This window comes from Chiloscyllium plagiosum, unplaced genomic scaffold (genome assembly GCF_037043375.1).
Source record: "Chiloscyllium plagiosum isolate Xiang-an unplaced genomic scaffold, Cpla_swu_hap1 HiC_scaffold_13, whole genome shotgun sequence".
NCBI lineage: Eukaryota > Metazoa > Chordata > Chondrichthyes > Orectolobiformes > Hemiscylliidae > Chiloscyllium > Chiloscyllium plagiosum.
In genome coordinates, this window is record NW_028270151.1 from 117,752,561 (window position 1) to 117,766,104 (window position 13,544).

A 13,544-nucleotide genomic window follows, 5' to 3' on the forward strand; every position below is an offset into this window, starting at 1 on the left:
AATCAGGTACAGGGTGGCTCAGTAGTTAGCACTGCAGCCTCAAAGCGTCAGGGAACTGGTTTCAATTCCAGCCTTGGGCGACTGTCTGTGTGGCCGCATGTTCTCCTCCCTGACTGCGAAGTTTATTCCGGGTGCTCTTGTGTCCTCCCACAGTCCAAACTTTGCACGATAAGCGGGTTGGCCATCATAAATTGACTGTAGTATTCAGGGATGTGTGGAATAAGTAAGTTCACCATGAGAAATGCAGGGTTTAATGGATAGGTAGAGGGGTGAGTTTGGATAGGATGCTCTTCAGAGGGTTGGAATGGACTGCTTGGGCTGAATGGCCTGTTTCCACACTGTGGAGTTTCTATTCAGGTTATTGTCCAGTTCTCTCAGCTATCCCCGTCTCTTGAACATTGCCTCATCCCCAAAACTCTCCTTATCATCTGTAATCTCCTCCAGTCTCTAAAACACTCCTTGTCGATGTAAGATTCTCCAGTCCTTACAAAGATCGATATGACTGTCACCTCTTCCTGCTCTTCGAACCCTCCCTAAAATTATTTACATTCTTGACAGCACCCCCAATCACTGTTCCCTCTTGAAACTCCCATAGACGTTTGGATCTCTGAAAACTCATCTGGACTTTGTCAACTTCGTTTTGACAGTTACGTAGTGAGGCTTGCTCAATATCAATAAAGTAATTAAATATTGGCAACACTCACTATTATAACCTCCTTCCATGATCTGTAGAAGCACTTTTCAAATCTACAGCCATCTCTGTGTCTGTAATCTCCTCTACTCCCCATAATACATTCTCACTGAGCTCCTCTGTAGTCCATTAAACATTCCCTAACACTGTCTGTATCAGTGTTACCTTCTCCAAATACGCAACCTTCCCTATCTGTTCAAATCCCTACACCAGTCCCTGTCTCTCTCAGCTCCATCTAACAATAAAACCCTCCATGTCTGTGTATTCACCTTCAGTTCCTACTCACCTCCCTATCTGTATAACCTTCTCCATGCATTTTGCTTCTGTCTCTTCAACAGTCCCTGTCAGTGTAATCTCTTCCAGAACCGAATACACCCCCCCCCCTCTTTAACTTGCTCAGACCACACAACCCTCACTATCTGGAACCCACTACTATCTTAGAAACCTCCCTATGTAAGCTGCTCCAACTCTACAACTCTCCATAAGCTCCTGCAGCTCTTACAGTTATCCCTGTCGACAAAACCTCCTCCAGTCCCTAAACACCATCAGTTTGTGGAGACCCGACCACCATCCCTATCAGTGTAATCTTCTCAGGTCCGTGCAGCACTCCTGATCTATAGAGCCCACTCCAATGCCTCTGCCAATCCAGTTCCTGCCAGACCCACTATCTCTTTAACACCCTCCCGTCACGATCACCCACCCTTTCAATGTGAGCTCCTCCAGTCTCGTCATCCATCTACCCATATTCATTTCGTTCTCCAGCTCTTACACCCCAATCTGTGTCAACGTCAACTTTCCCTACAACCCTCCCCGCAGCAGGAACTTCCTCCTGTTTGTGCAATGCACCCATATCTGTGAAACTGTCTTCAACCAAATTTGCTACCCCAATCTCTGGGAAAAACAATACAGATTCCACAGCCTCCATGTCTAAATAACCCCGCTAATCTAAGCCTTTCTTTTTCTATAAACATCTTCCGTCAGGTCGACCCACGATATGTTTGTTTGTTCTTCCTGTCAATACAAACATTTTTATTTCTGTAATTTGCTCAGCTCTCTAAAACACTTCCTGTCTGTGATCCAACCCTGTCCTACAAGCATTCTTACCCCCGTAAACTTCTCCATCCCTCCCAACATTCCCAACTCCATGAACCCCTCTCAGCCCTACAGCTCTCCACATTCCTGTAACATCCTGTGGCTCTATGGTCCTCCTTCACTGCGAAACCACCTCTAGTCCCCACAACCCTTCCAATCTGGGTCCTCTTCCCCAGATCAAACTATTGCTGTCTTGTAAATACCTCCACTCCTGACTACTTTTCCCATTTTTGTAACCTCGTTCAGACCGCATACTCTCCAGTTTCCTGAATCCTCTTCCTAACATTGCTACCAAAACCATGTTTCTGTAATATCTACCAGGGCTTAAACATCCCCAACTCAGTAACCACTTGCCGTCCTAACAAAACACCTAAAATGTGAAAACTCTCAACTTCCGAAAATCCTCCCTCCCTTCCGCCTCAAATGTCTTCATCATCATGAAACCTTGCAATTACTGAAGCCTGCTTTTTGCACTGCAAACCTCCTAATGTCTGCAAAATCCTCCTGTCCTGATATCCCTCACTATCTCTGTAATCCCTACTATTCTCCAGTGCCCTTCTGGGGAATATGGCAGAGGAGGGTAGATTTGTAGAGTACGGGCCATGTTATGGTGGTAGAATCCTGGGAATTACAGATTCAGTCTAATGACTGTGGTGTGCAGATTATTGGAGAGGACTCTGAGATACAGGGTTTATGACGACTTGAAAAACCACTGTTAAATTAGAGACAGTCAGCATGGGATTGTGAGGGGCAGATCATGATTCACAAACCTTATTGACTTGTTTGAGGAAGTGACAGAATACGTTGATGGTTCATTCAGAAAATAAGGAGTCATGGGATACAGGGCAGTCTGTTTGTCTGGATACAGGATTGGATGGCCCAGAGAAGACATCGGGTAGCAACAAATGGACAGTAGTGAGCCTGTAGCTCAGTGACTAGTAGTTTTCTGTAACAATCGGCTCTGGGACTCTGTGTTTTGTGATTTTATAAATTACTTGGATGTTGATGTTGGAGAGTGGGTTAGTAAGTTTGCCAATCACACGAAATTTGGTGGAGTAATGAGTAATGTGGTGGGCTGTTGTATAAGTTGCAATGGGACATTGACAGGACGCAGAGCTGGGCTGGAAGTGGGAGATGGATTACACTCTGGAAAATTCTGGAAGGTCGAATTTGAATGCAGAATACAGGTTAAAAGACAGAATACTTGGCAATGTGGAGGAATAGAGAGATCATGGGGTCCATGTCTATATATCCCTCAAAGTTGCCACGCACGTTGATAGTGTTGTTAAATAGGCATATGCTGTGTTGGCTTTCCTTAGCAAGGGGATTTATTTAAAGAGCCGTGAGGTTTTACTGCATCTTTATAGCGTCCTGGTGAGACCACACTTGGAATATTCTGTTCACTTCTGTTCCCTTCTTTAAAAGAAGGATGTGCAGATTTTAGAGAGGATACACAGGAGATTTACCAGGATGCTTCCTGGAATGGAGGGCATTTGTTATGAAGAAAGGTTGAGAGAGCTAAGCCTTTGCAAATTGGAGTGAAGAAGGGGTCGGGGCGACTTGACAGAGGTGAACGAGATGATGAGAGGCACAGATAGAGTGAATAGTGAGAGACTTTTTCTCCTATGGCATAAGTGGCTGTTACACGGCGGCATAAGTTTCAAGGTGAATGGAGGATGGATAAGGGGTGCTTTCAGAATTCGGTTCTTTACACTGTTGGACCGCACTGCCAATTTCGGTCGTAAAATTAGATACATTAGGGGCATTTAATAGACTCTTGGATAGGCACATGGATGATCGCAAAATGAAGGGTATTAAGCTTACTTTGATATTACAGTCGGAAACACGGTTGGCATGGCATCATGGCCGACGGGGCTTGTGTTGTACTGGTCTGTGTTCCACTTTCGTATGGTAGACTTGGATAAGCTCAGATCAATGGAAAATAACATGGCATTCAGGAGCAGCTAATCGACTTGATACAAAATTGGCTTGATGGTAGGAAACAGAGGGTGATGGGAGACATGTTGTTGTTCTGACTGGAAGCATGTGTCCAGCAGTGTCGTGGATCGACTGTTGTTTGTCATTTCGAGAAATGGTTTGGATCAGAATAATTGTTTCCTGGTAAGTACGTTTTTTTTTTGGGTGACACTGAAATTGGTGGTAAAGTGGACAGTGAAGAAAGTTATCTATGATACAACAGAATTAAGAGTACCGCTGGGATAGTAAGCTGAAGAATAGCAGGTGTACTTTAATTAGATTGTTCAGTTATCAGGCTTCAATGTTGTAACTCGTTCTTAATGACTTGGAGAAATGGCAGAGTGAAATGTGTCCAATTTTGCTGCCGATGCACAATAGGTGGACGAGCACATTGTGATATCTGCAAACAGGTATATACATAGTATGAGTGAGTGGAGAAATCTTGGCAGATGCAGTTTCAAGTAGGGAATGTGAGGTGACATTCTTCCTTCGGAAGAAGCAAAAGACAGACTGCTATTAAAATCGATAGAAACGCAAAAAAAAGTGCAGTGCAGAGTCTGAGTGTTCTTGGACATGAACTCCACATAGGTTAATGACAAATTTATTTCTTTCTTGCAAGAAATGGCTTTTTCTGGTGCTCGCAATGAAAGAGATTGTTTCCAAGAAAATATGAAAGCTAAGTCTCCTGTAAAGTAATCGATTACCAATATATACCTCATGTTGTTCGATGGGACATGTGTGATTTATTTATTATTGGTCTCCAAACTTTCTTTATAATGGAACCCGGAGGTGGAGAGGGGAAATTACGATCAAACACGATTATTGCCATCTTTTATCACTCACACACAGTTTTATTTTCTTGTACGTTTTATTTCGCATTGTGGTTCCTGCGAGTGTGCTTTTAAACTACACCTGCTGGTGACTTCTTTCCTCACTGTTCCTCAACTCTAACCAAACAGAGTTTACATCTTTATCTCCTGAATCAAGGTAATCTCTAACCATTGCATAAATTTCATTAAAACCTCGGTATTTCATACGCGTTTGTATGTCATCTTGCAATATTAATTGAATCTTTACTGTGTTGCAGTTGCGCATAATAAGAGGACAATAAAATAGAGATTGATGGATCGGGGCTTGACATGCACGTTATTGCAGCTCAAACGCAGATTACTGCCCATCATACGATCATGGAAACGCCCACGGAACCATCAGGAACGACTGAATAAGTACAGTGCCAAGGGCATGTCGAGAACAGTACCAAAAATACAACAGAAATACTGCTCTGGGCTACTATTTTGGGTGTATTACTCAATGTGCAACAGAGTTTCATATGTATTCCATCAGGGGTTACCTTGCACAATGAAGTAACCAGTGCTACACACAATCCCAATTGCAAGCCCCAGAATCAGCGACATTCAGTGTCCTGCGTATAACTACAAGGAACAGCTGCCCATGACGTTTACGGGCTAGATGTACTTTATCAATCCACTCGCTAGTTGTCTGCCTCTTTCTTGTGCAGTCCCTGCGTGGAGTTTCGTCAACCACGTTTGTCTTGCACATGATGGGTATTGGGTCTTATGTTCTGGAGAGTTGTCGGTTTCTGTGCTGTCGTAAGTCTAAGTGTTCGGAGGAGTCTGGATATCGTTTCACAGATTTTTTTTTTAAATACAGGGACGCATGATTTTAAAATTACCGCATGGCATATCCTCGTTGCGAAGTTCATGTGCAATGCATCTGCGAATGAAGCAGTGGGGATAGCGGCTCTTGACAAAGAATTTGTGTGGCATTCACTAATTGCCACGACGAGCTGTCCCGAGTAGCAATACCTACAGACGGCAAGGACCACAAGGTCATTGAGAACAGCACAACAGTAAAAGGACAGGGCAAACAGAAGGCAGCCGGAGAATTTCTGGAAACAGGGCACTCATCCACGGATTCCATCAATAAACAATTTGATCAGGAACCAATCTGCAGTCCCTAAAACCGGAAGCAGCGGGAACGAAACCAAATGAATTCGTACCAAAACAGGAGAGCAGAACTTCATAGGAGCCTCTGCAGCCCCGAGCATGACAACCAAAAAGGTGAGGAAAAGGCAGCAAGCCATCTTCCTAGCTCCACCGAACTTTCCAACAATAACTCCAGAGGCACCCGAGCATCACACCTTTCTGCTTCAGAACACTCCGCTATTCCGAAGCAGAGAATTGCAACCAGTACTCCCGTGTGCAAGGTAAGGATATCAAATCCTACAGTACCAAAGACGGTAGTAAGAGTGAAGACAATAGCTGCCACTGTCAGTGAAAAGCCACAAACGCCTTCCTTGAAAGATACCTTTTCATATCAAAGTCGGTGCAGCAGTAGAATACGGGACCCAATCAGCCTGCACTTGGTATTCACATTCCAGACAGTTTGCGTTGTTCACCGTTTTTCCTGAAAGTGAATGGAGGTCGTAATTTCGCCGCCGTTGTGAAGCCAAATCCTGCATTGAATCTGCTCGCTGTTTTTTTTTTCACAGTGGCGAAACGGTGGGAAATCCAGATTGAAACGTTGTTATATTTCTCTTATTTCCTTCATTACTGTCCTGGCTAGGGATGCTGGCGTTTGGCTTTCTCGATCAGATGGAGGCACCAGGGCATTGTTAACCCAATTTAATCGAGAAAGTAATTGTTCATCTTCACTTTTCATGGTTCATTGTTGTTCTGCTTTATTTGCTGTTACTTGAGCACTTTCTGGGACTTGGCAATGCACTAAATCTCCAGTATGCCTTGAAGCAACGTTTGGAATTGCGCCGCTGCGATTTGTGTGAGCAGTTCATGACATACACGACTCGTACTGCCTCACAGACAGAATTCATGATTCGGTGTGACTGATCATGTTTCTGCCTTTTCAGTTTTGCTTCTGCTCCACGTTAAGAGCTGTCAGTTTTTGGATTCGCTGGAGAGCTGAGTGGGTAACACGATTTGTGAGGTTTTTTTTTATCAACCAAAACCTTTGGTGGAGAACTTGGGAATGTGTCAAGGAGAGTGGTCATTGGCAGAAAAAGTCCAGAAAATCTTCATCTCTGGGTCGGTTCAAACCATCTAGGCTCCAGCAAAAAAAAGCCAAACAATCTCACTGAGTTGCAAACAGCATGCGCTTTTGCAAATAGTATATTCAAAATTGTGTCAGCAATTGGAGCGTGTCAGAGTTGCCGAACACGGAAGCAAATCTTCCAACCCAACTTGCCCCTGGTTAACAAATAACCGTAAATAATCTAAACATATTTGCCAATAGTTGTCCAGTATCTCTCCGAAACCTTCCTGTCTACCCATCCAGCTACATTTGAAATGTCATGAGTGCACCAAACTCTGCGACTAAATGTGCAATTCAATCCACATGCAAAAAGATTTCTGTGTGAAAAACAAGTGTCTCCCACATCCCTTTAAACTTCTACCGCTCCCACATTATAACTATGCTATCCAGCTTGGAACTCGCGTGCCTTGTGAAAAAGTACTGCTTGAATATATTCTCTGTCCGTTTCCTTCATGAATTTATAAACTTTTCTAAGGCTATCCCTCAGCCATGAAGCTGCCGGGAAAACTGTCGTAGCCTATTGAGCTTCTTGCTAATGTCCAAACCGTGCAAACCTCGCTAAACTTTGTAAACACTTTCTAGATTATGCTAATTTTAGTCATTGAATGCGCTAGGGGTAAGTGCCTGAAGTGAAGCGATGCTTAAACGTTAGTCATGACACATTTGGCACTAAGCTGTTGTTTGGTAGTGTGTTCGAGTCGTTTAAGGCGTTGGGTTTGTGCTGCAGTCTCCAGTGAGTCGTGGGTTCGAATCCCACTGTTGTCAACTTTGCGAGTAAGCCACTGCATTCTGTTATATTTGACAGCGCTACATAGCTCCAGGGAATGTTTGTAGCTTGTCAGGCCTCTCATCCTCTACGCGATAAACAGGAAAGATTAGCGACTGACTCTGAAAATAGTGAGAGCTGCTGCTGTCTAAATCCTCTCGACCACTTTGCACTCGGATAGAAGCACGGCCAATTTTGGTGCCAGTTTCTGTGTCTCAAATGGTCAGGGCATTTGGCTGAAAGGTTGGTACTCCTCGCCCAGGCAGGGCACAGAGCCTCAAATATTTCAGGTCAAGCACTGAGAGCGGCCATGCACCGATATAGCAATCACGAGAACGCAACTACAATTGACCCTCAATCCGCAGTGAGTGAGACAGTTATGCGCAGCAGAATGTGACCCCACTCTCCACAAGCCCTGCCAACAGAAAGCAGCCACTGCAGCTTCAATCAGAGGCTTCACGCCCAGCCCAAGGACACAGCTCATGGAAATTCCTTCCTCAGTTACAGCTGTCCCAGTGTGAGAGGGGCAAAAATTCCAATGTAAACTGGAAATGGCTTCAGGAGATTGTTCCGTTCTTGGAACATTTTATAAACAAAACACCTGTCTCGAAAATGAGAATTGGCAAAATTTGTCGGCAGGAATTACAAACAAAGTGTTAATTGTGAGGACTCTGTCTCGTCAGCAGATGATATTCCCTGCAGTCTCGTCAGAAATGATTTGTTTTCCCTTGGAAATTTCCCGATTGTTTTGCTGTCTGCCAGAGTGACTGAGAATCACTTTGAGACCCAAGGATCAGGGTAAAAATATGAAAATATTAACATTGAATCTTAAATCCCGGGGCAAGTCCTAAATGGATTGGAATGTTCTGAAGGAATAACAGCTGAGAAGTGAAAGGTATGCATGATATTTCTTGTAACCAGAAAGAATGAACTAGCTCGTTGCAAGTTGCAGTGCTAGATGAATTATGCTCAGCATGAAATGATAATCTAACCACCCTCATGACATTCCCAGCTAGCTCAGTCCGTGGAACATACGACCTATAATCTCAGTGTGGTGGGTTCCAGCTGTGCACTTTCATCTGTTTATAGGTTCGCAGATCTTCGTTCCACTTACCATGTTGCAACCCCAGACAAGAGCGCATTCGTTCGCTCTTACTGCTTTTGTTGATGCATTAGTCCCACTGCTTTTGATCACCTGTTCGTTTGATCAACTTTCTTCACTTTACCGGAAGTGCCAGAGACAAGTTTATCAGTGCAGCTGAATATACGAAAAACAATTTCCATTTCAAACCGTGGTGTTCTACTCCAACCGTGCACCAACCAAGGTATCCAGACACATGGAATGCGAATGGTCACTTGCTGGGGCGATTGACAGTGACGGTTCTATGTCAAATGGAGCTGAACCAAATTTAAATTATTCAGAATTCTCTGATGGAAAGCGAATGGAACCCTCCCTGAACGTATCCCAATTCACTCGGCAAATCATCCCGATGTGTGCCCACGTGGGATTATGTAACGAACAGTTTATTGCCAGTAAACAGGGGGGCGGGGGGTGGGGGTGGGGGCAGGATGGTGAGGTTTCCCTGTGGGTCAGAGGTGATGTGGCCGAACGAGGAATTCAAACGTCCACAGAGCAGATTGGTCCAGGGTCACACTCCCATTTTCTGTTTCTGTACCAATAAATGAAATTTCTGGAAAATCTCAGCTGTTCTGGTTGCATTCTGGAAGTGAAACAGGGTTAAGAATTCAAAACGAGTGACACTTATTTTTCCATATCCATCTCCCTCTGCCTTACCACACCCTTCCTTTTTTTTGAATAAATCCTGACTTGCAACTTTATACTCAGTTTTTCTTTTATTACATCCTCATCTACCATTTTCCCAGTCTCTAAATTTATATCAGACCTGTTCCATTTCTCACTTCACCCAGTTATGACCGGAGGATTTCGAACTGAACAATTTACTCTGTTTCTATTTCCTGAGATACCAGATGGGCAGAGACCAGAAGGCATCGGAGGACAATTAGAGCTTTCAGCCCAGCTAGTCTGTCCGGCTATTTGATCATGACTGATGTCATTCCCAACATAAATTCTCCAGCCTTCTCTCTGTGACACTTCGTCCCGGTGAATTTAGGATCCAGTATTTATCTCATAGTGGGTCTGAATCCGCCCCAACCATCTCCTCATCTGCAGGCAGCTGTTACAGCGTGTCTGTGTGTGATCCTGCTCAGTTTCAGTCCCATACAGCAAATTCGGTCATTTCTGAGCAAAGCAATCCCCGCTGCAAGACAGATCGATCGGGTCTCTGGCCCCACTGATTTTCTGCGAGGGATTAGTTAGCTCCTTCACCACGCACGGAAACGACCGGTGCACCAAAATGTGGGGAGAAAGAACAACATTCATAAGAGTTTCGACAGATTAAGTCACAAGGGATATTGTTAGAATCAATAGAGTCCCTGCTTCAGAGTCTGAGTTTGAATCACCCAGACCTGGATACAATTGCCAGTCAGGAAATGATGATTTCGTTGTCTTCTTGTGGATTATCGGAATGAAAACCTTTTCCTGCTTCCACACAGCGCACAGACGCGGAACCTGCCGGAATCAATCCAGTGATTGTTTGCATCTATCTAGAAGGATACTGGCGGCAGATACACGAGACAACTGTCACCGCAAATCCCATCTAAGGATTTTGCTTTCTGAGCTGAAACTATCTCGCTGTTCCATCAATGTCGCTGGCTCTAATTCCTGGAAATCCCTCCCTAGCGACATCATTGCTGTACCTCTGTACTGAGTGCTTCCAGGATTCTGTAAACAACCTTAACATCTTAATCTCTGGAGTAATTATGGATGGGTAGTGAAGCCTGTCCCAAAGAGTGACGGGCATACTCGAGAAGTTCGTATCTAAAAGCTACTGTTTCTAAGTGGACACCCGAAAGTGGTCAGGACAATTGAGAAGTTTCGAAGGGGGAGTACGATAAACTGAAAGTCAATGATGACTGTGAGGCATGCGGCAGGGAGTGAGTGAGTTGCTGCTGGTGCAAGGCACAATGTCAGTGCAAATAGGTTAGCCCTTGCTGCTCACTGTTAACACCGACTCACACACCACTCCTGGTAAATTCACCACAATTGCCCTCGTCTCTTAGTATGAGATTCCCTCTGTGCATATTCACGCGGTTAATCGGCTCCAAGAGGATCAACACATCCTCTTTCTCCTGTCAGATTAAAGAAGTAAAGGCATCAGTTTGAAAGCAAAGCAAGAAGAGATTGCCTCCTTCTGTGTATTTTCAGTGGAGATGACCAGCTGTGAACTGTTCTTTCCTGCATAAGCGGAGGTTGATTTAAATTCTTGTCGAGCAGCTTTATTACAGAAAGGAAGGCCGAGTTACTGTGATCAAATAGTTAATTTAATGCACATGTGTGTTTGAAGAACAGAGTCTGTGGCTTCGTCAGTTAAAGCATCTGGTAATAACCAGGCGCTACGGTGTAAAATGCTGTCAAATGCCCTGTACATTGAAAGTTCAGTTCTTCAACTTCTTGTAAAAGCCGTATTGTTGATCCAACATCGCGAAAGTGACGGCTCAGTATGCTTCTCGTGTTTGAGCTCAGCCTGTTTTTATTTCGTGATACCAAGCCCTTCAACCTGCTGCGGACTTGTTGGTCAATGTTCAGACCTGCTAATTCAACGCCAGAGATTCTTTACTTTGTTCGACAAGGAAATCTCCATCTCTTCTAATTTTATTCTCCATCAGCCATTCCGAGACTTTTTCGGAATAATGATGTGAGGTAGGCGACACTGCAGACTTGCAAGGCAATGTTGTGGTAATGACACTTCCACTGCGAGATGTTGGCTCTCATTGTCTGCTGTCGCCATTCATTAATTTTAGGCAAACAGCAATGGCGTCATTGAAATCGCATAATTGAAGTGAAACTGGTTTTCCTTTTCGGATCGATTATGAATTACTTTTAGAATTGTAAAATCTCGTAATGTTTTGAGTGAAGAAATGTCACCTGACTTCAGAAATAGGTGACAGAGACATTACCTGGAGAATGTGAACCCAGTTCTACACACTGCAGCCAAGCGGGGCGGACAAAGCCACTTCGCAGGTATGCTCACAAACTGTCTCTGAATTTCAGACCTTTCCAGGAGTAGAAATGGAAAATTAGGGATATTGACAGACAAAGAGTGGGAGAATGTCGAAGAGCGTGAGATGGTACAGAGAAACAAACAGAAACAAATAGATAGGCATATGAAGTTAGACACTGAAAACAGAAAGTCTCCATTCAACGTGGCTGCTCATGGACAAAAAGGAGAAGAAGAAGGTAATGAATAAAGGCCAGCCTTTCACCAACTCAAAGCAACAGCAACAGCATTACAGCCGATAAAGACATTTTACTTTTTGCAGATGACGTTTGTCAACTAATGAGAAATTTTGATAAGTATGCTGATTAGCGAAGTGAAACTGATAATTACCCAGGAACTAAAGCATTTTAAATGCATAAGTCGCCTGATTCTATCGATGTGAAGCATAAAATCTCTTTCTCTCCTCACATGCTGTTAGGCCAGCTGAGTTTCGCTGTCAATTCCTGTTTTTGATTCAGATTTACAGGATTCGCAGTTCTTTGTTTTATGCTAGTCTGAATCGTGCTGGTCACAAAACTCGATCAATTGCCAGCTCCATACAACATTCCCTGCTTTGGGAAGGATGTCAACAAGATAAGGGGTCAGAGGAAAACTCCCAAATCCACAGCAATGAATGCACTAAATCCTTACCAGTAGACTTCCAGGGAAAGTGAAAAATGGAGCTTTAGGTTTTATTAATGAGTCCCTTTTTACTTTATCACTTGTGAACATTTTAGCTGCATATGAGTTTCTTTCATTCTTCCATTTCTTTCAGCGTGGAAAAGGACTTTCCGCCCATCTTCAGAACGGTTCATCGGACATTCATCTACTCGCGTCCCAGTTTCCAGCATGAGGCCATAACCTTGCTTGTTATGATGTTTCCAGGGTAAATTTCAATGAAAGTCTCCCTGTGCTCTTAAATGACACAACAATGGGACTGAACTTTGACATGGTTATGCTATTTTATAGTCCTGCCGAGGAAATCATCCTCATTTTCACCCTCACAGGTGGACACACAGACAAATCCCCCGAGTGGAGGAGAGATCTCAGGATTAGACTAATTTAACGTGCTTCACATCCGCTAGATTCTCCAAGCACATCACCGCAGACGGTCAAAGATTTCTGCAGCACAGAAAATGCACTTCAGCTCAACAGGGGCGGCACGGTGGCACAGTGGTTAGCACTGCTGCCTCACAGCGCCAGAGACCCGGATTCAATTCCCGCCTCAGGCGACTGACTGTGTGGAGTTTGCACATTCTCCCCGTTTCTGCGTGGGTTTCCTCTGGGTGCTCCGGTTTCCTCCCACAGTCCAAAGATGTGCACATCAGGTGAATTGGCCATGCTAAATTGCCCGTAGTGTTAGGTAAAGGGGTAAATGTAAGGAAATGGGTGGGTTGCGCTTCGGCGGGTCGGTGTGGACTTGTTGGGCCGAAGGGCCTGTTTCCACACTGTAAGTAATCTAATCTAATCTAATTTGCACCAGTCGAATACAGGTCCCTGAATGTCCTCGTCTCATTTTTCCAACTGTTGGTTCACAGCTTCAAACGCAGTTGGTGATAGAAGTGTACATCTCAATGCTTCTCAAATTTCTCTGGACATTTCTGCTTGCTACACCCTAGCAGGCAGTGAGTTGCAGATTGCCACCATTTCCAATTTGTCCATATTGGTTTTTCGTTTTGAGTTGACTCTTGCAGTCGAAGACAGAGAGCAATCTCCCATTGCATTGTTTGACATTTCTCTATCGCAATCAGTAGGATTCGAGGCTGCATGGTGAAAACCATATAAATTTCAATTCCATTGCATTTAACACTCATCCACGACGACAGGATGA